This window comes from Telopea speciosissima, chromosome 2 (genome assembly GCF_018873765.1).
Source record: "Telopea speciosissima isolate NSW1024214 ecotype Mountain lineage chromosome 2, Tspe_v1, whole genome shotgun sequence".
NCBI lineage: Eukaryota > Viridiplantae > Streptophyta > Magnoliopsida > Proteales > Proteaceae > Telopea > Telopea speciosissima.
In genome coordinates, this window is record NC_057917.1 from 638,104 (window position 1) to 661,226 (window position 23,123).

At 42.3% G+C, this 23,123-nt stretch overlaps 1 non-coding gene across 1 annotated transcript; it reads left to right on the top strand.

Moving 5' to 3' along the window:
• Window positions 1–4,216: 4,216 nt before the first annotated feature.
• Window positions 4,217–4,299, top strand: LOC122653316. The gene has a single exon (XR_006331751.1). It is a non-coding gene; the product is annotated as a small nucleolar RNA R44/J54/Z268 family (small nucleolar RNA).
• Window positions 4,300–23,123: the final 18,824 nt, after the last annotated feature.

Below are 23,123 nucleotides of genomic sequence, written 5' to 3' on the forward strand. Positions count from 1 at the left end.
CCCGATCCGATAAACTATCCGATTCATGAACAATTACACTAATGGATTTCCAACTCCGATTACCGATTTCCGACTCTGATTACCTATTTTATTAAACTGCTACCTATTCTTAGAAAGGTGTTATTTTGTTCTTTAAATTGGATTATCATTAGGTTAATGGATAGATTGATCCTGTTATCTTCAAATCAAACTTCAAAATGAAGTTTTTTACACCATCGTCATTTGAAAACTATACCCATGGTAAATAGTAATACTCTTCACTAAATGTAGGTAATAAAGCTCAAAATGACAATAGTGTAGATTGAACCTGTGATTTTCAAATCAAACCCCAAAATGAAGCTCTTCATGTGTTTACTAAAAAACTAGCAAACACTTGTTCAAAGACAAACACCATAGTATTTTGCAATTCTAAACTAAACTACCGGAAATAAACGATTATAATAGTACACTTCTAAATAGGATTACACATATAAATACTCTGCAAGCTTGTCATTAGTTTGTGCTTCAAACAACGAAACTCCATTGATAACAACTCCAACCAATGTGAAAATTGGAAACCATTTGCCTGCAATAGAAATATGACAAGCCTTAGCAAATGATCTTATCTACTTGATTCACAATCTATTAATAAACTTTTATTAAATGGTAAGAGCAATATCTATAAGTTACTTTGAGAAACGAGCCCATTGATTCTTAGTAGCAACCCATCACCACAATAAGTTACTTGCTATAAATAAGATCAAAGGCTACCACTTACCAGTAATAGAAATAACAACAACAACTAACACCTTGGTAGTCATGCTCATACATCCACAGTGGAATCTGATCCATTAAATATAACAAAAATTGCCCAAATTAGTAAGAAAACAATAAGTTTATACCATGTATATTATAAATATTAGAAGAGATACTTCATGTCTCTCACATGGATTTAAACATGTACCTATGCTTCAATTAGCAATTACTCCAAAAATTCACAGGGCTCAAGAATAGTAAAAAATGCACATAAACAAATAGCAAAGCCTTCTTGAGGTAAGTTGAATAAATTTCTAAATGTGGACAACTTAATTGCAAGATATCATCTCATTAAATGTATATGAGTGATATTCGAGGGAGACCACTATAATTTCGGATAAGGGCAACCATCTAAAAAGAGACTAACATCTACTTATCACTCAATTGACCAAGACTTGGAGAAAAAGAAAATGTAAATAATAATGCACAGCAAGAGAAGGGCAACCAAAATTCAATTTGGCACACTATTAACAATATTCTTGCCCCAAAAACCTAGGATGTCAAGAAAGTGTTTAGTAGCCACCCCATAGGGGGAAAATAGAAGAATTTAGAGCTCAGAAATGTTTGAAGCATATGCAATAATCATTTTTCATTAATTCAAATTATTATGGCAAGGGGAATAGAGTTTAAATTTAAACTATGAACTGCTGAAGACAAGGGGAAAAACCAAACATAAGGTAAGAATTGAGTTCAACCAACACGTTAGACATGCTCAGTCCAAAAGGCCTAAAATCCATCCAACCATTCAGATTGTCCACATCATTGCTTCACTTAAATTTTGCAGCCTTTTATCCTGTAAAGAGACACTGAAATATTCTTGAATTTTCCTAAAAACATAGTTGAAAGAGTAACCGGTTGAAAGAGCAACTGTCATGGCCATGGCATAATGATATAAAACATTGTGATTGTCATATTGGTCAGATTGTAAGTTTCTAAGATTGTCAGCATTGTAATTGTCATATTCAGCCTCTTGCAAGTAAAATATTCTAACTGAATTTGAAGCAGTAAAAATGAACAGCTTATAAACAGTACACTTGTTAGCTTGAGATCTGAAATTTCTCCCCATTCTGCTCTCCTTTCTAAGCTTAATTATGCAAGAATAGCAATAGGGAAAGAAAAACTTGAAAGTCAAAAGATAGAAGATAAATTGCAAGAAGAAAAATAACTGCAGTACTAAAAATCCCCAGTAATGAAATCAAACATATACATACCATCACATTAACCCGAAGACCGGGTTACTAAAAGCCGCAAAAAAATATATTCAACAATCCAAGATAAATTTTAAAAAAAAAATTACCTAAGAAAAAACATGGATTTGGCCTTGAGCATCTATCCGTTTCCATCTATTAATTCCAAAGTTCAAGAGATCTCTGTTTTACATTCTACACCCAGTTTTGTCTCTCTATCTGTATTAGGTGAACCCGAAACTGTGCTTCCATTGCCCAAAAACCATAATCATTTTCAGCCAAAAGACACCTCACCTGCAAGGACAATCAGGCTTAATCCACGTGGGCCTTTCCAACTCAAACTCGAGTCCAGATGAATCAGATCTGCTACGGTGCTACCCACATGGTTCGATGGTGAAGGATGCTAGTTTATGTAAGATGGGGGCAATTACTATTACAGTATTACTCCATTGAACAGCTGAACTCATTCTATGTGTAAAAAACATCATCTACAGCAGCCCCATCTGAGCCATCTCCCCAACCCCTCCCCCCTCTCGACTCCAACAATAATCTATTCTCCTTTCATTACCCATTTACCCCCTGCTGTAACCCTGTAACAGCAAATTCAAACAAACAAAAACACTCAGACGTTCACAGCAAAACACTCCGCCCTTCGACTCTCATTCCCACCCAATTCCTTGACCCCAAACCAGATAACTTCTTCAATTTTCACTGCAAATCACTCCACCCATTTGACTTAAAAAAAACCCACTGTCGATTCCCAGCAAAAATGCTCACCACCCCTTTTTTTTCCCTCTGAAACTTCGATCAACCCATTCGGCCATTCTACAGTTCGACTAGTGAAAAGAAAAAAACAGAAAAAAAGAGCAAAGAGAAGAGAACGAGAGACAGAACCAAGAGAGAGATAAGAAAGAAGAAGAAGAATTGTATAACTAATTGGTCCAAAGCGAGAGTCGAGAGGGTTGTACGAGTGCCGTTGCCTTTGCCGTTGCCGCTAAGAGTCGAGAATCAAGAGTGAGTATCCAGTGACCTTGAAGCTTGAGGGTTGAGTGCAGATTGTCGAAGCCGTTGAGAGCTTGAAAGTTGAAACTCTGAGACTTGAGAATCGAGAGTGAAAGAGGGAGGACGAGATTCAAGAGAATAGGAAGCCCTAGCATTAGGTTAAGACTTAAGAGTTAGAGTAATATTACGAAAATAACCTTATAAAATACAAATAATAAAGGTAATACAGTAATATTGATATATTTTTATAAAAAATATTAAAAAATCATAATTTACAATCGGATAATAAATTATCCGATTATTATCCGACCCCGAATAGAACTATCTGACTCCGAATCCGATTAGCTTTTGGACGGATTCGGATATTTTTCGGAAACCAAAATTTCGGATTCAGAACCTCTTAAACAGATTCGAACTTTGATCGGATTCGGATTTTCGGCTATCCATTTACAGCCCTACCCATGGTAGATACTCATGTTTCTTGGTTAGTACAAATGATTATTTGGACGGACATTCATTGGTTGCTCTGTATTTTGCCTGTTTCTGTTATGGTGCCTCAATATGTGATTCTCATTTGGGATGATGGTCTTCAAACTTTTGAGATTAGGAGATTCTGAAGAAATCAGAAGGTGGTTTCACACCTTATGAGAACAAGGAATTGCTCTCCTCCTTCCAACCCCACCACGATCCCCACCAATCGAGTGACCTCGTTTAACTCCAACAATTCCAACTCATACTCGAACTACCTGCCTTGGCCATGGGTGAGCGCAGAAGCAGCGGCGGATCAGTCTCGGATGCAAAAACAGAGGCATATATTTAGGCTTTTAGAGAACTGAAGGAACCAAGAGAAGCGAAAGATTGCCAGCCGTTTGGGTTTCGTGATTCGCCACAGCCCCGCCTCATACATAGAGAACCCCGTTGGTTGAAGTTTTCATTACTTGACGTTAATGGAGACGATGCACGATACAAATGCACACACTGACTTTCAGTCAATCATCTTCCATATTAGGTTATCAGGTATTCAGGAGGTTTATAGTGGGTGATCCAATCATTTTAGAAACTTGTTAGACATGTGAACTGCAAATGTGATTAAAGGCTTCTTTGAAACTAATAATCTGGAAGACTTGAGCAGAGAAGGAGCTTCAGCTCGTCATTGCTCTTTGTAGATGAGAATTCAGTTCTCATGCTCTGGCCTTGGTTTTCCTGGTAAATGAAAATAAGAGTAAAAAAGAAGTGCAGGTGATGATAAAACAGAGACATCAGCAACATTCCTTTGGAGGATATTGACTTTTGTCTTGGAAATCTCCGATGCATGGGTGTCAATAAATTCTTTCACTGTTGGAGAAGGAGAAGGAGAAGGAGAGCCGGAGCCAGCGAGGAGAGTGACTGGAGGATTGACAGATACGAAGAGAGAGAGGAAAGAAGATGTCTTCGGGAAGTTGCGTGATAAGAGGGATAGTGACAGAGAAGAAGATACGAAATTACATCTTTAGCCTCTTTAAAGTAACTGCTACCTCAAGTTATAAAGGGTAAAATTGTATGGTTACAAAATTTGTCGGTTACACGCACCCTTTTTTTAATGTCTAATTATCTGTTGGTTTATCAAATAAAAAGCTAATATATCTATTGAGCTAAAGTATTTACAATTTTAAGAATGAGTTAAATTTTTTAATCCAAAGAAAAATCTAATAGTCAATTGAGTATGAAACAAACCAATACCCAATCACTGTGTGTCTTATTTTTTTAATTCATAGGATGATGTAAATGGCCAAAAAGCAGGACAAGTCATAGCCAACCAAGCCTTGGCAAAAAATCAGGATCAATTAGGACCAACCCGGCCCAATCAGGGTCAATCAAGTCGGTCTGGGCTGGGTTGAGCCCGACAGGGTTGGGCCTAGGTTGAGATATCTCAACCCGACCTAAGGCTAGGTTGGGATTGGGTTGAGCTAAGAGCTCTCAGGGTTGGGCTAGGGTTTTAAAAAACCTGGCCCAATTCGACCCTGTTTCACCTCTACTAGTAGCACACATACTCTCTCTCTCATATGAAATGACCTCACCGTCGTTCTATGTACGAAATCATTCCATCACACTTCATTGGTGCACAATGCACTCATCTATGGACGTGCCAAGAGAATGCTTTTCCATTTCTTTATTTCTCTTTATATATTTTTTGGTAAAAAATTCTCTTTTATCTTTTACATATCATGCAATCTTCAATGAAAAAATTAACCTTTCTTTTGTCAACAGAAATTTTTATTTAACTAAAAATACCTGAATGGAAGGAACTCCATTTGGGGAAATATATAAGAGTAAAGGAAAAGGAGGGGCTAATCCATCATACATGAAAAACAATCAAGAGGAAGCTCTAGTAACTAATTTGTGAGCCTTCACACTAGGGCAACGGTGATTATAATGAAAATAGTCAGATGTAAATTTACTAATTAACAAAGAGACATCCTCAACTAGAAGGTTAGTAGCCTAATCCAACACAAAAGGCGACTGAGTCAGACATGCGATCTCCAATTAGCAATCAGAGGACAAAACCAAGTGTTTAATTTGCAAGTTGCAAGCAAAAAATAACCCATCATGAAATACTTTAGCTATTATTGAAGAGGTAGGAACATAGGTGAAGGGTGTATGAAAAAGATTTGTTCAACAAACATTGATCGTGTTAACGAGAAGAGGTCAGCTACCTCCCAATAGGGTAGATGTCCGGTTTCGTCTATAAAACCAAATTCCTATCCCTATTATATCTCTCTCATCTCGATCATCTTCCACCGCGCATTTAACAGTAACATATTCATTGAACAGCGTTCTCAGTAATTGATTTGCTCCCCAGTCTTCTGCCTAATTATTTATTTATTGGTCACATCATATGGTTATCATCTTTGAACACAAAAGACAAAGCATATGCATAAAAAAGCATGTGAAATTGAATGGTTGAAGAAGACAAAGATGTAGACGTAGGAGAGGGGGGGAAGAAGTAGGAAGAGTTGAGATTGGATTAGGACTTTAAATGATTAACTAGATATCCCTTATTTGGTTTAATAAAGTAAGTAAAATAAATACACTAATTAATCGACAGATCAGAAGGGAGGGCTTAACTTAATCAGCATCTTGTGAGTCCACAGCCCCTCCCTCTTTCAAGATATATATTCCTTATTTTTAATAAACTTTGTTTGCTAAATCCTTTATTTATTTTATCCATATTGTTGCAGCACTGATGTGCATCCCACCAGTACCCAATCCATGAATAGATCAAATTCAACTCACTATCAACTCAACTTAACGTTATCCCATCCATGATAATGAAATTATGATAATAATAATAATAAGGATAAATTACACGTCATCCCCTGGTTTTCAAACGACACTCAAATCACCACCTGATTTTTGAAAATACTCATCTGTCCCCCTCTATAGTAATGGTGTTAGTCAGCTGTTAGTTATTGGTGTGAAAGGACTATTTTACCCTTATACTAAAGCATTGGAATTAAATTTATAATACTACCTTTCAAAATCTATGTTTGGATGTCAAGGGTAGTTTAGGGATTTAAATTCATTTAATTGGCTGACGTCACCACTTAACAGCATAAAACTAACGATAGGGACTAATTTGTCATATTGGGGTTTAATACAGGGGGTGATTTGAATTTCGTTTGAAAAGCAGGGGATGGCGTGTACTTTACCCTAATAAAGATAATAATATGGGAGAGCATTCTCTGTGGGAGAGTGCAAGGGTCACGTGCATGCGACAGCCAATGGGAGCACGCTAGCATCTCGGATTCTCTGGGGCAGAATTTCAACCTTTCATTGGGGGGGGGGGGGGGGAGGGGGCGGTCATTTCGCCCCCCACTGTGTCTGGGCATGCCCTACGCCCCCCTCCCAACAGAGAACATTTTCCCTAATAATTTAACCAATAACAACCAGGGGAAAAAAACGCTACTGCACGTGACCTTCATGTGTTAAACATAGGGCTGCGTTAAATGACCGCTGCACCACCATAGAAAGACGTAAATTCTGCGAGTGTGGCGATCTTTTCACGTGACGAGATAGCGTTTACGCTTCCCCTGACAACTAATAAGGCATGCACGTGATATATTAATATTATTGGATGCTGGAATACTCTCTGGATCGACACCTAGTAGAAGTAGTTCTGCCATGTGACATTCGGGATAATGTTGAAATTTTGAGGGGATGTAGACCTGGAGATGGTCCATTCCATTGTTCAAACTTCAAATCAAATTTCACCAAAGCAGTTTCACTATATTTGCTCGATCTTGTGGTGCGGTTTGGATATAACTTGACATATATTACACCGGTTAATGAAGAATTAATCACGATTACAGTTGCTTGGAACTCATTCTCTTTTAATTTAGTGGGAAGAAGGTGAGTAAGGAGACTACTTCACTCTGTTCTTTCATTTGCTGATATGCTCGAAATGATCTTTTCTTTGCAAGGAAAAATTAGAATCCATTGGATGTGGTCAAGGCAGCACAACATGCATGCTTCTAAGGAATTCCTTGAGACGCCATCTTCTCGATCCACAGAAAGATATATAGTCCTACTACCACCTCTCAGCTCGTAGCTGCCTGGTTAAATTGAATTGTGATGCTTCCTCTAGTCTGGATAAGTAGTGTAGTGGCACTGGGATTCATCGTCAATAATAATCTTGGAGAGTCTCTAGTAACGGTTTCTAATTTACTACACTTTGATGATATGTTATCGGGTGAAGCCACTGGCCATACGTGAATGATTGCTAGAGGCAATTTCCGATGGAATATATATACAGCTTGTTGAGTATATAGAAAATCTGTCGTCCCATCTTGATCATTGTACTTTTCAGTCTATACTAAATGATGTTACTTCTGTTCTGTTGCAGACTGTTAAAGTGGGAGCGGTGGGGTTTGGTGGAGGGTGGAGGATGTTGAAATGAGAGCACAGATTCATCGAAACGGACATGGCAGAAGATATAGATGCAATGAGATGTAAGATCTATACACCGGTAACTAACATGTGAGGGAGCATAGACTCATCGAAACGGACATGGCAGGAGATATAGATGCATTGAGATGTAAGATCCATACACTGGTAACTAACATGTGAGGGACAATAGCCTAAAAAAACACAAGTGGTGGAGCGAGGGTCCATTTTGTGATGGTTGTAAGGGCGGAGCCATGGAAAACACAAGCACCCAAAAAAGCTTAAGGAAAGAATAATCAAGCGGTTGGTTGTGAATAACTTGATAAGGGGAGAGATTGTTGGTCACAGGGAATGTCATCCGATTGATGAGATAGACAGCTGTCTTAAAAGAGTAATCTCAGTAAGCCTAGGGAACAGATCCATGGGAGTGAGTAATGTGATGCTAGTTTCAACTATATTACGATTGCAACGTTCAACGGTTCTCTGTTGCTCTGAGTTTGAGGACAGAAAACACGATGATCAATGCCAAGGGTAGCAAAAAAATGGGACAGAGAACAATATTCACCTCCCCAATCAGTTTTAATTGATTTAATGTGACGGAAAATTTAACGTTCAACCAAGGCCTGGAAACGTTTGAAGACAGAAAACATCAAACTTTAATTTTAGGATAAAAACAAATGAACTCTCTAAAATCATCAACAAAAATAACAAAGTAGCGGCTTCCTGTAGAGGAGATAGTGGGAAGGATCCCATACATCCCCTAAAAATTAAATCTAAAGAAAACAACTAGGGAAGACGTTTCACGAAGAGGAAGACATGTTTTGCCCATTTAACAAGGAGAGCACAAGTGTGAAGACTTGGGAAGCCGAAGACCAAGAAGCATAAGGCGGAGAACGCAATCATGGGGCTGACCTAATCGATGATGCCAACGATCATAAGAGTCTGAGGCAATGAGATTGGCGGAGGGGAGAGACAACGACGATAAGGAGTAGAAGCCATTCCTACTCGGTCCCGAAAGAAGACTGCGCTTGGAAATCTGATCCTTGACAACAAAACGAGAAGAGTGAAACTCAAAGAAGAGGCCATTCCTAATTGGTCCAGAAAGAAGAATTTGTTTGGAAACCTGATCCTTGACAACAAAATGAGAAGAGTGAAACTCAAAGAAGACATTGTCATCAGCACAAAATTGTTGAATTGGAAGTAAAGAATTTGTGAGGGCAAGAACATGTAAAACATTAGCGAGAAGAAATGAGTGAGAGGGGGTAGAGAGGGAAAAATTATCAGTGTTGCAAATAGAGAGACCATTACCATTACCAACATGAAGTTGGTTACCTGTGTATGGTTCAAAGGTGGAGAGAGACTGAAGGTCGGGGGTAGCATGATGGGTAGCATTGGTGTCAGGAAGCCAGGTCAGGTTGGTTGGGATTGGATTAGTGTGGGTTGGGGGGATGGCTGGGACGTGTGATAAGCCGTTGGGAGGGGGTTGCCTGGATAAGAGGGCAATGGGGTAGGGAGGAGGGGTGGTCGGTGTGGTGGAGTAGAGGACTGATCAGGTGGTTGCCTGATGGTTTGTGCATCTGCAAATAGTACATAGGCTGTGGGCAAAGGCATTAGAGCAGCCAAAGCCACGACCACGTCTAAGTCTTGCTAGGTCCACGGCCAGTGATGCAACAACTCTAAGTTGATGGTCAACCGCGATCATGTTGAGAGAGGTGAGCAGAGGCACTGGCAGAAGGATCAATAATGGCGCAGTAAGACTGAAGAAGATACTCATGACTCACAAGTAGGCCTTGTAGCTCTGTAAAGGAAATCAGATCAGACCAGGCCATCATAATGGGAACCAGAGATTGAAACTCGTCACAAAGAGAGCGTAAGATGTGAATATTAAATGTTCAACAGGTAGAGGCTTCCCTACAGCGGTGAGTTCAACCGAGAGAGTCGTGGAGGAATTGAGTGACACTCTCATCGAGCTTGTGCATAAGGTTTTGAAGCGCAACATTGAGAGATAGGATCCACGTAGTAGAGGCGGAACTAAAAGTGACATTGAGGGCGTCTCATAGTTCTTTGTTTTTGGTACGGTGCATTAGCAGAGAGGGAGGCAGGAAGGCTCATCACTGAGGCATCCTGTTCACGCCAAGTAGCAGTAAGAATGGGGTCTTGAGGGCGAGGTTTGTCACTAGTGACATTGTCATAGAGGCGTTGGCCAATGATGTAGGGGAAAATTTGAGTCTTCCAGTAAACATGATTTTTAGATGAGAGTTTGAGGTGAAGAAAGTGAGAGGCACCCGAGTGAGTGTGGGGAGGTGAAGGCGTGACAAAGGTTATGACTATAGAGGTGCTTTGATCAGTCATGGTAGTAAAGAAAATACTAAAGCTACGAAATATGAGGTGTCCCCAAGGCTTAGGTGGAGATGGACGATCGACTTGCCTCCCTTTTGTTGGACAGAATAACGACTATGTAAAAGGGATTTTCCTACTCAGACTTCGGGCAAAGTAATGGGTGTAATAGGAATTTCGCTACTTAGACTTCGGGCAAAGTAACTGTTGGAAATGGGACTTTTGCTACTAAGACTTAGGGCAGAGTAACGGATGTAATAGGAATTTCGCTACTCAGACTTCGAGCAAAGTAACGATTGAAAATGAGACTTTCGCTACTAAGACTTCGAGTTGAGTAACGACTGGAAATGAGATTTTCACTACTTGTATTGGAAATAGTAACGACGGGAAATGAGGGTTTCATAGAGTCTAATTCATGGATAGGAATGGATGAAACTCGAAAGAGAGGCCAAGAGGGTGGATAAGGAGCTCAAAAGGGGCGGAAAATGGAGAAAATGGCACATGGGGTCGTGGTTGAGCTCCTTTCCAAATGGAGGGGGGGGGGGCACTCCTATTTACAAATCCATGGGTTTGTCCATATTTATTGGGATTTTGGGTTTTAGGTCCCTTTTGACTCTTCATAAAATTTTTTGTCGGGGGGCTTCACCCCCTACAACCTCCGGCAAAAGGACTGCCTACCCCAGACCGCTGTGGTCAAGGAAGGTGAGTAGTACCTCTTTTAGCATTTGGTAAAAAGACCTTTTAAATCATTTTTAGGGACGTGAGAGTGATATGGCTTGTGTGCAGAGACATGACTCCTTGAGAGAGATATTGATGTTTGTCCATGTCCTGTGGTCGTCATCATCAGGAGGGGGGGTGACAAAATTCAACATCTACAAAGGACCAAACCACACTGGCCCAGAGAGTTCTTGAATTTGTAAATATTCAACATATATGGAGTGGGTTTTCTCACTGGCTCTCTCCAACCTTATAAGGGATGATGCCAATGGGAAACTGTAATTTCATTTTTTTAACCCAAATATTCTCTGGGACCCAGGCTGGCCCACCCCTACGATTTTATTAACAATTCATTTTTTCCATTCAATTATTAATATAAACTCTCTTATTCTCCCCCCCAAAAAAACAATATACAGGCGGCCGAATGACCACCACTACTTTCTTACTTTCTTTCTATCACTAAATAGGGAGAATGTTCTCTGTGCCAGGGGAGTAGATTGCGCCCAGACACATGGGGGTGGGCGCAATGACCACCCTGCCCCTCTGAGTGGCTGGCCCATCTGTCTGGGCGCAACCTGCGCTGCGGCACAGAGAACATATTTATTGGGATTTTGGGTTTTTTACAAATACCCCCCTGAAAATGCCCATTTGTCCAAATGCACCCTTACAACTTTACAATTTACATGTGCCCCTTACTTTCAAGATATTGTAACACTTTGGTCCAGTCTGTTACTTTGGGACGTTAGACATTAGCTTCAGGGAATCTAATGACCAAAATGCCCTTGTGACAAAAACCTACCAAAATTAAAGAGTAAAGTGACCAAATTGCCCTCATCTTCCCCAAATGGTTTAGGGTTTGAAGCTGAAAATCAAACCCTAAACCATATGGGAAAGATGAACCCTAAAATTAATGGATGGATTGCTTTCTTCAATTTATGTGTCCTCTTTCTGGTTTAGTACAATGAAATTTTGTTAATCTCTGATCTCAACATTGTTTTAAGAATTTAAAACATTGGTATCCATGATATTTGTGAGCTGCTAATTGTGACTCTTAGACTAATTAACTGAGAGAAGAGATCCATCGATCCTGGCCACCAAAAGAAATTGTAAGTAGACTGTACTGTACTGTAGGGACCAGGGACCATTGGGTAGAAGTTAGCCAGTTAGGTGCGAAAGACAGCAAAAGTGCCAAACCTAGAACGATCCTGTCCTCTGCTTTCTGGAATCATCTTCAGTTCCATTTCCTTGTGTAATTGGTTCCTATGGAACCCACTTCTCCCACTATCAAATGCTTTAATGTGACACAAGTGGAAGAATTGCAGTGGGAGATATTTAATAGAGTAGCGTGGACTTCATAACAACAACCACTCCTACTCTTCTTTTCGGTCTGAAATCGCTATATATCTCGCTCTCTCCCTCACTAATTCTCTCATCCAGAACTATTTAGCCTTTTTCTAGACTAGCTAGAAGAGAGAACTAATTTTATAAGCTAAAGGACTCCAAACCCAGATCAAATGGCGACCTCCGCATCAGCAATGCAATCAATCTTCTTGGCTAACCGTAGCCCTGTGACTCAACTGGGCCACAAAACTCGATTAGACTGTCTCAATTTCTTCAACCTACTTGCAATGCCAACAAGGGAGAGCAAGCAAGAGCAAACACCAGTATCATCAACTGCTTCTGTTCCTCCCTCTAATCTCACACTATCTCCTCCTCCTAAGCAAGAACCAGGATAGATTCATTGATTCTAGGATTCATCTTCTCCAAATGGTTTAGGGTTTGATTTTCAGTTTCAAACCCTAAACGATTTAGGGAAGATGAGAGCAATTTGGTTACTTTATTCTTTAATTTTGGTGGGTTTTTGTCACAAGGGCATTTTGGTCATTAGATTCCCTGAAACTAAAGTGTAACATCCCAGACTAATGGACTGGACTAAAGTGTTACAATGTTTTGAAAGTAGGAGGGCATAGGTAAATTATAAAGTTATAAGGGTGCATTTGGACAAATGGGCATTTTCAGGAAGTGCATCGGTGAAAAACCCTTTTTTTTTTTTAAATCTCATCTAATTTCTCGTCTCCTTCTCCTGTCATAGTTGTCATCCTATTTAGTAACGTTGTTTATTAATGTTCAACGCATACATTATATTGCATGCGCAAGCGTTATCACCCGTCTAATCTGATTGGGTACTATCCAAATTCGAATTCAACATACAACAACTAGATTCATACAGTTAAAAAAAAAAAAAAAAAAAAAACAGAATCTGAAAGATAGAAACTCACGTAAATCTGTTGCCGACAGACTTGAGATTGACAACTTGAACAATGAGTTCTGGGCTTGGATTCGCTAGAAATTAGAATGGTAGAAATGGCATAAGGGGTAATGCTATAAAGAAGGAAACGATGCATATGAAACAATAGAGAGAGAGAGAGAGAGAGAGTTACCTTTGACAGTTGCTACTGGTGATTGCGCATGCAGAACGACGTCTCTTGTAACAACGAAGATGTGCGCAGGAAGGCATGAAACGATATGTATATGAAACCAGAGAGAGGGATTGTAGATTTGTAGTCATAGCGAATGGAAGGCAAAGAGAACGTTGAGCTTTAGGGTTATACTTGAGAGTCTTGAGAGTTGAGTTGAGAGACCGAGAATTCGAGATTTCAGTTTTCAAAGAGGTTTTTGGCTTTCCAAGTTTCCATCGAGACTTGGCTTTCCTATCTTTTTTTGTCTTATTTACATTTTTACTTGTGACTTTCCATCGAGACTTTTGGCTTTCCATCTAAACTTTTGGCTTTCCTAATTCCTTTATTTGGTCTTATTTACATTTTTTATGTATTTCTACTTTTTGTTTTGTTTTTATATGTTTTTCTAATAGGTATATGATAACATCTATCCTAGTCAAATAGTAATATATATATAAAACAATCATATTTTCTAACTTACTAGCTACTAAGTTATAACTATAAATAAAATACAAAATTCAAGAAGGCAACTTAATCGGATAGACGGATACGAATATTTTATTTCGGATATTTTAATACCATCGGATAGCTAAACGAATCGGATAATAATCGATCGAAAACATGGATTACCATATTTGTATTTGATTAGTTTCGGACGGATTCAGATAGTTTCCAAATAGTGAATTTCTGAATACGAATCCTCATAAACGAATACGAACCCAAATAGAATACGGATTTTCGACTATCCGTTTACATCTCTATCCTAGACTCCCAGCTGTCTCCTCAGTTCCAAGTTCCAACAACTTCAATGGTTCCATCGATCATTAATCCATCCAATTTGACTTTTCATTTTAAAATACTGCAACATTGGGAGTAGCTCTCTAGCTCCTCCGTCAACACACGAAACCCGTTCCAATTTCCTATGGACCAATCAAATCAATTCCCCTACCCTTGTCTTCTATTTGGCCTCTCTCAAATATTTATTTGAAAAAAAAAATTCTCAAAGGCAGCATTGCTTCTACACTCAAACACAGATGGGACTAAGGATGTAAAGGGATCGAATTGAGTCGGATAGTGGCATTATCATATTCGTATCCGATTATATTCGGATTGATTTGGATAATATCCTATTGATTTTTAGACGGATTCAGAAATACGAATTATCTTAAATGGATATGAACGCAAATCGAATACGAATTTTCAACTACCCGTTGACATCTTTACCGTTTTTATGAGGGTTAGGATTAAGACTTGAGAGTTCAACTAGTCAGTAGGGATGCACACGGATCAGATTCGGCTCGGATAGTGCTATATCTGCATCCGCATCCGATTAGCTTTCGAACGGATTCGGATAGTACTACACGGATACAGATCGGATACTTTATCCGTTTACATGTAAATATAGCTACTTTTCGGATAGCTATAACCTACCCGTATCCGCATCCGTTTAGCTTTCGGACGAATTCAGATAGTGCTAAAAAGATACGGACACGGATTTCGGCAATTCATTTACGCCCCTACTGGTCAGGGGTGGCGTTTGGCATTCGGGCATAATCGCGGGGAGGGGGGGGAGTAATTTACTCTTTTTTTTTTTTTTGGATGAATAAAAATTTAATTACTAAGAAAAAAGAAGAAATATACAAGCCCAAAGGCAAACCCTAACTAGGGACTAGTTAGGGCGCAAAATAGATGTAGGGAGGCCCCAAGAGACAACAATGAGCCTGTTCCTTGGGGAATCCTTCACATCACAAAGGGGGAGGGAACTAACTTTAGATGAAACATCAAAAAAGATGGCCTTCCAAATCGTGTCGAAAGAGCGGGAGTTGGATGTCCATCTTCTAAGGTTGCGTTCCATCCAAATGTGGGAGATGGTGGCACAAAAGGCAATCTTGCCAGCCGAGTCGCAAATCGATTTCCCTCCGAAAGTCATGTCAATCCAAATCCATTCCCGGTTGAGGGGAAGAGGAGTGCATCAACCAGGCCAACAATGGCGAAGGACACGGGACCAAATGGAGGAAGCAAAGGGGCAAGTGAAGAATAGGTGATCGACATCTTCAGTTCCATTCCAACAGAGACAGCAGTTGCGATGGACCTGAATATGCCGATAAATAAGGCTTGGGTAGTAAGGCAGCTAGCAAGGGCGCGCCAGGCGACGAGGCTATGGCGAGGTATGTGACCACGAAACCAAATAACTCTATGCCAAGGACAAGGGGTCCCTCTATGTCTAACCAAATCCCAAGCGGAGTGAGAGCTGAATCTACCCGATTGGGATGGGAGCCACAAGATGGTGTCGCCTCTACCTCGATGCCCAGGGGGGATGGGGGGGAGGGAGCTCCAAAGGTCGGCGAGGGGGGGGGGGGAGGGGAGGTGGGGGGGACCAAGAGCCTGAGGTAATGATGGCAGCAACATGGGCAAATCTGTCCAATCCGGAGGAGTAAATATCTCGGGAGCTCATGATAGAAGAGAGGACACCAGAGGGGTGCCACTTGCCAAGCCAAAGTAAGGTGGTCGTACCATCACCAATCCTACATGAAATGGCATCTTTGGCTAAATGTCTCACCTGCAGAATTCTGCGCCAAACCCAGGAGGAATCAGTCCCTGGGCTAACAGACCAAATGGAATCTCTACGAAGGGGCCTAGTGTACACCCAAAAAGTCCAGATGGAGGATCTGTTGGTGAGGATCTTCCAAATAAGCTTAATGGACCTAGCCGTGTTGACATCTTTTATTCTTCTCAGCCCGAGGCCTCCTTCAGACTTTGGAACGCAAAGGAAAGCCCAGCTCATAGGATGAAGGAACCTGGCAGAGTCCACACCTTTCCAAACGAAGGCACACATAATAGATTCAACGCCTTGATGGTGACCTTAGGGAGGCCAAAAACACCACTCTAGTAAATGTAGCAAGACTGGAGAACCGATCTGATGAGCTCGAGGCGACCTGCATAAGATAAAAACTTGGCTTTCCAAAGCTGCAACCTCTTGCGGAGGAGATCCAGGATGGGGGAGCAGTGGTGGGCTGAAAGTCTAGCGGGGATGAGGGGGAGGCCTAGGTAGCGGATAGGGAGGTCAGTTTTGGACTGGATGCTTCGAGAGAGAACCTCAAGGGACAGGCAAAAGAGAAAAGGGGATAGGGGACAGCCTTGGCGGATACCAACCGAGGAGGGGGAAAAACCAGCAGGACTGCCATTCAGAAGGACAGAGAAGCGGAGAGTGGAGATACAGGAATGGATCCAGTTGACAAAAATGGGAGGGAAGGACATTTTGAGGAGGCCTTGGGAGATGAAGTCCCAACGGATGGAGTCGAAAGCCTTATGGATGTCAATTTTGAGAAGAGCAGCAGGAGAGTGAGACTTGTGGTCAAAGCCTCCAACAATTTCCTGGCAAAGGATGATGTTGTCCGAGATGCTTCTCCCAACAATGAAGGCAGATTGGTTGGGACTGAGTCGACTGACAAGGGAATCAATGACAAGGCTAAGACGGTTGGCAAGGATTTTAGTAATGAACTTGTAAAGAAGATTACAAAGGGAGATGGGTTTGAAGTCGGACATGGATGAAGCTCCAGAGGACTTGGAAATGAGTCAGAGGAAGGTATGGTTGATGTTTTGGATCTGATGAGGGTTGAAGAAGAAGCTCTTGATAGCACTGATAAGCTCGACACCAATGATGTCCCAGCAGGAGGAGAAGAAACCCATACTGAACCCATCAGGGCCTGGAGCTTTGCTAGCCTTGTGGGAGCGAACAGTGGAGGTGATTTCAGAGTCGGAGGGGATGGAGCTGAGGGAGCAGAGGAGATGGGGGGGGAGGAATTTGTTGATGAGGTCAGCAGGGAGGGGGGTGGGGGGACGGGGGGGACTAAAGATACTAGTGAAGTAGTTCATAGCCTCGGCCTTGATGGCATCAACAGAGGAGAGGACCGAGCCATTGGAGGAAGCAAGAGAGAGGATAGAGTTGGAGTTGGAGCAGGCTTTGAGAGAGCGGTGGAAGAAGGCAGTGTTTGAGTCACCGAGTTCAAGCCATTTGATTTTGGATTTCTGCTTAAGGAAGCTTTCCTCAAGGGAGAGAGAGGAGGCAAGGTCAAAAACAGGAAGGATCTCCTCTTCAACAAAGGAGTAGTTGAGGGGGTCAGCCTGAAGGCGGAGCTGGATGGAGGAGAGGGTGTCCCGACAGGCAGAGACACGGAGGAAATGTTGCCAAAGGTGGAGGAATTCCAGGCTTTGAGAGCCACCTTGACATTTTTGAGCTTTTTGGAGAAGGCAAGGAGAGGGGAGAAGGAATGGACTTGGATGTTCCAAGCCTCTTGGACAAGGGGAAGAAAACCAAAGTGGGAGGACCACATGTCAAAGAACTTGAAGGGTTTTGGGCCAAAAGAAAGGTAAGGAAGGACAAAGAGAGAAATGGAGTGGTCAGAGAGGCCAGGTAGGTCAAAGAGAGCATAGGAGGACGGAAAGGAGTAAAGCCAAGGGTCATTGACAAGGACTCTGTCAAGCTTACAGGCAACTCTGTCAGAGCCAGAGCGCTTGTTGTGCCAAGAGAGATCAGCACCCGACCATCTGAAGTTGTTTAGCCCAGAGTCCTCCAGACAGGAGTTAAAGGTTGTGACTGCTTGGTGGTCGATAGGAGAACCACCCAATTTTTCATGACTAAAACGGACGACATTGAAGCCTCCTCCAATGCCCCAGGGGGAGGAACCAACAGGAGAAGAGATGGATCGGATATCCTCCCATAGAGGGATTCTATCAGGATGGCGATTGAGGGCATAGACCATGGTGAAGAAACAGAGATGGTTGTGAAGGTGGTCAGAAATGGAGAGATGGAGAAATTGGGAGGAAGAGGTGACTGAGATACAGAATTTTGTGGGATCCCACAAAAACCAAATACGACCAAGGGGGGAGTGGACATAATTGGAAAGAAAGGACCAAGAGGGGGCCACAGTGAGCAATGCGGGACGAGTTATGCTCGAGCACTTTGGTTTCAAGGAGACAGCAAAGAGGGGATTTGGAGGTCTTGAGGCGGACACGGATTTCAGATTGTTTGGCCGGGGCATTGAGCCTACGGACGTTCCAAATGGTCCAAGGGATCATGAGAGGGGGGGAGGAGGGGGCAGCCATCCAGTGGAGGAACTAACTTTGGACCCCGGTGGAACACTGCGGGGCCTGAGACGGTATTCATGCAGGGGGGAGCAAACCAGGGGAGAGGAGGGAGAGGGATGGCACAAGTTGGGACCAAATGAACCGGTAAGGGGAGCTGGGACTGGTTCAATTGTGTTCAAGTGGGTTGGGTTCAAGTGGATTGGGTTGGGACTCGTTCGGTTAGGTTCTAGCGGGTTGCGGAGAAGTGGTGATAAGTGGGTTGCGGAAAAATGGGGGTATATGGGTAAATGGGTCAGGTCAACAGGGGACAATTTTAAGTTGGATGGGACAAGGGGAGGGCCACGTGGAAAGGTCGAATGGGAAGTTTGGGGAGTAGGGGATGACGAAGGGGGTAGGTGAAAGCTAGAAATGGGGGGGGGGTTTAAGGGAGAAGCAGTGGAAGGCACCGTGTTTTGTATAGCAAAAGGGGAAGGGGGGTTAGCAGAGGGAGGTTGCAGGCCGTCACAAGGCTCCTGGAGAACCGGAGAGACTGCGACCTCGCAGGCAGCTTCAGGATCGAGGTCCATAAGCGCAGCAAACCTATTGTGGCCAGCGTCAGGTGAGCGTCGTGGTAGGTGAGCCTCGGGGAACTCGCCAAGCATTGAAGCCTCTTCTGGTTCCCGACGACTCCTCCGGTGGCGCTGCCTTTGTTTTTTCTGGCTACGACGACTGTCGCGAAAAGCAGCGATGGCAAGAGTAGCGATGGAGTTGATCTCGTTGGGAGCTCCGATAGAACCATCGTCAACCAAAGCAGCAAGGGAGTCCATCGAGAAATCTTCAGAAGGGGCATGAGAACCAGCAGCAGGAGGGCCAAGCAGGGAGGCCCCAGGATCTAAAGAACCAGCAATAGACACTGCAACCGTGGACGACGCAATAACCTGAGCCGAAGACGAAGCAAGTCTGTGATTTTCTGTGTAAGTCTCAACCACAGCCAGAGTCAAAGGAGCAATCTGGGAAGTCGAGTGACCCTTAGAGGAGAGAGAATCTGGACCACAGCTCTTGGAGGTGTGACCAAAGAGCTTGCAGGCAAAACAATGTTGGGGTAGGCCTTCATAGAGGACACGCTGAGTGAAGGAATGCCCATCTTCTTCTTGGATGTTGACGAAGTCTGGAGGAGTATCATCAGCACAGAGTTCGACGCAAATGCAAGCAAAGGAGAGTCTGTCCATTCTCTTGGTGCGCTCGTCGGAGAAGAGGGGTTTGCCGATGGTCGATCCAACGATGCTAAGACCATAGGGGCACCAGTAATGGAAGGGAAGCCCAGGTAGGTTGATCCAAACTGGAATGAGCTTGAGATCAATCCTGGTGAGGGAGGAACGATGATCCCACTGCCGGAGATAAATATGCTTCTTCCCAATCTGCCAGGGGCCACCTTCCAGCATACGAGCCTTATCGGTGTCGTCGGAGAATCTGAAGATGAACAACCCACTTGACAGCAAGTAAATGAAGACTGCGCCAACAGCTCTCCATTGTTTCAGGAGGGAGGACTTGACAACATGGTAAGGAGGACGGCTGCCCAGGAAGTACCCCACAAGGCAGCATTCCCATTTTGAGATTTCTTCGTCGAGTAATCCTTTGGGGCAGAACCCAACCTTGGCATCATCAAGGGAGGTAGGAGGGACAAAATGAAGAGGGTGTCCAGCAGGTTTAGCAGAGGAGCTGCCGGGAAAGAGAGAGGACCAGGGTTTCTCAACAGGGGTGGAATGGTCGACAACAGGGGTGGAGGGATCAAGGTGTGAAGCAGAGGGGCAAGGAGATGGAGGTTCTGGAAGAGAAGCAGAGGTGCAGGCAGCGGTTGGGGCTGCTGGAGAAGGGGGGAGCATCATTTCATCTTTTCAATTTACTCTTATTATTAAAGTGGGTTTTGTGTTGTTAGGTCTTAAATACCCTTGCCTTAAACTTTACTGGTGTTTACTCACTCAAACTGATTCTCTTTGGTTCTCGACTTATCAAAGCCAGGTTCATTCACTCGAAATCCATCCTTGATAACAATGTTAATTGGCGTAGTGGCTGCTGGTTTTAAAACAGCCTAAAGCCAACTTTCATAGGCTTACATAACATCATTTGTTGGAGGGTTGGAGATGGAAGTTCTATAAATATCCGGACTGACCCATGGCTGCCTAATCCCGTAGGTTTTAGACTTTTAGTATTCCACTATTCCCCCATCTGTTCCTGTACATCCTGGACAATAGACACTGGAATCAGAACTTAACTTTCACTATTTTTCCCCAAGGATATTGCTTAAACGATTGTTAGGATCCCACTCGGTATTAACCCTCCATCCCGATGATGTTTTTTCCCCCACTAGCCAAATCCGGATTCCTAACTACCAAAGCTGCTGCCTCCTACCTTAATGGTACTACCAAGTTTCAACAATCTGACGATGAAATCTGGAAGACCATATGGAATCTCAAACCTCATATCCCAAATTCAATCTTTTCGTATGGAAGATCCTTAAGGGTGGACTCCCTTATCTGTCTGAACTCAAAACATTTCATTAACATTGACAACAGATGCAGATTTTGTCACTCAGCAGTAGAAACTGATTAGCACATCTTCCTCTCTTGGCTTTCGCACCAAACACCTTCATAGTCCTAATCTCATGAGTTTTATCAAGAACTTAATCACCAACTCACGTTTAACAAGTCTAAAAAATCCCACATTCTCATTACCTTTTCTATCACAACCTATTTTCTCTGACTTATGAGAAACAGTCTGATTTTCAGAAACACTGAGCCAAACCCTTACCACATCCTTACCTAAATTACCAAATGGGAACATGACCTTCAGGTATCTTCCTGTCTAATCGATTCCCCAACCCCTACCCCCTCCTACCCCAAATTTTATTATAACCTCCTAACCGATAACCACCCCATCATTATAACTGATGGCAGCTTCGACCTAGACACTAATAAAGCCAGCTGGACAGCCATTGTTATCTCTAACAATCAATTCTCCTTAGCATCTATGAACTCTGGCTTTGCAGGAACACCCCAAGAAGCTGAAGCGAGAGGAAAATCCAGCAAGGTGCCTCAGAGGCTTTATCGTTGGGATTCAAAAACATACAGATTTGGACCGATTCAGTAGAAAAGGTACATTGGCCGACAGAACCGTAGGAAAACCCTTGGCTATGGGATCTTTTCGCCACTCTCTTTGATTCTCAATCCAATTTAAAAAAACATGAACTATGTGAGTATTAAGAAAATGGACAGATCTGTCATTAGCATAGCCCATAATTCAGCCTTTAAAGCTAGACGTGGGAAGTTGAATGCCTGTGTCACAGCCAATGTGGCTAATTTTCTATTTCCATAGAATAATGAAGTTTTCCTTTTCAAAAAAACACAAAAGTTCTCCTCATGTCAAGTTTCAGCCTGAATAGAATTTTTTTATTGGTAGAAGCCTGAATAAAATTAAGTGGCGAGTAAAACTTTGAAAAATATAAGATTATAGGAGAGGGGTGGCATGCTAATACAAGGATGCATGGATATACATGGGAGGGTATTTGATTGAAGACTAGAATATATTAAAAAAAGAGTAAATATAGAAAACCCCTTTACATTTAGAAATTGAAAAATTAGGACCCAACCCAGAAATCTTGAATTTGTTCTTCAGGTGGGAGATTGATAAACCATTCATCTATTTTCAAAATTGAGGTCAATGCCTATTTCTCCTAGGATCCAAGAAGGGAAATTCCCTCTGTAAATACACCAACTAGCGAGCAACCATCTCCATTTACAATGCCCAATGGCCTATCGCCAGTTTTTCATTAAGACAAGCACACAGCTAGTGATTGAAAAAGAGCATCCCAGAGCACGTGGTTCCCGCTACTGCAGGGTCTGGGAGGGGCAAATGTATGCAACCCACAACCAACAGGTTGCAATAGCGCAACTTAACCGTTGCACCAAGGCTTGCCCACTGAAACACAGCTAGTGATAGAGAGAAGAAAAAAGTAGCATCCCAACACAGCAACCAAGTCAGCTGTACTTGTGTTCAACCCAAGGAGTTACAGTAACGAAAAAGAGGAAATGTATCCAAAGATCTGGCTGGTGGCTAAAGTAGGTCACAAACCTGAACACCAATAACTCAGATTACAGTGAAATAAGTTGAAACCTCACCTGAAGTTCAGCTAATCAAGGTGATCTCGAACTCTAAATTTCAGGACATTAAAAATAAAACACAGGCATAAAAGTGGCTTCTAACCATTAAATTGGAATTTTCCAGGAATTTTTTCCAAGTTAACAAATGAAACTGATTTCTAATACCTCGAACATTCTTCCATTGTGCCAGGTCCCACAGGATTAGAATTGGGGTCTATCAAGGTAGCACAGAAACATAATTTGGAAAGACCCCAGAATCCAAAATAAATAAGTTCTGATTTTGCAATGGCATAAGACAACCAAAGTGATTGGTGATAAAGTGATTGATGATATGAATAGGATTGAGAGTACTTTTCTGGAGTATTTTGATACCTTGCGGGAGCCCCTACACTTTTTAGATCAGAGTTGAAGAATTTGAATGGAGGCTATTCAGGAAGAATCACAGCAATTCCCCAGTTTTAATGAAGTAGTTCCTCTGG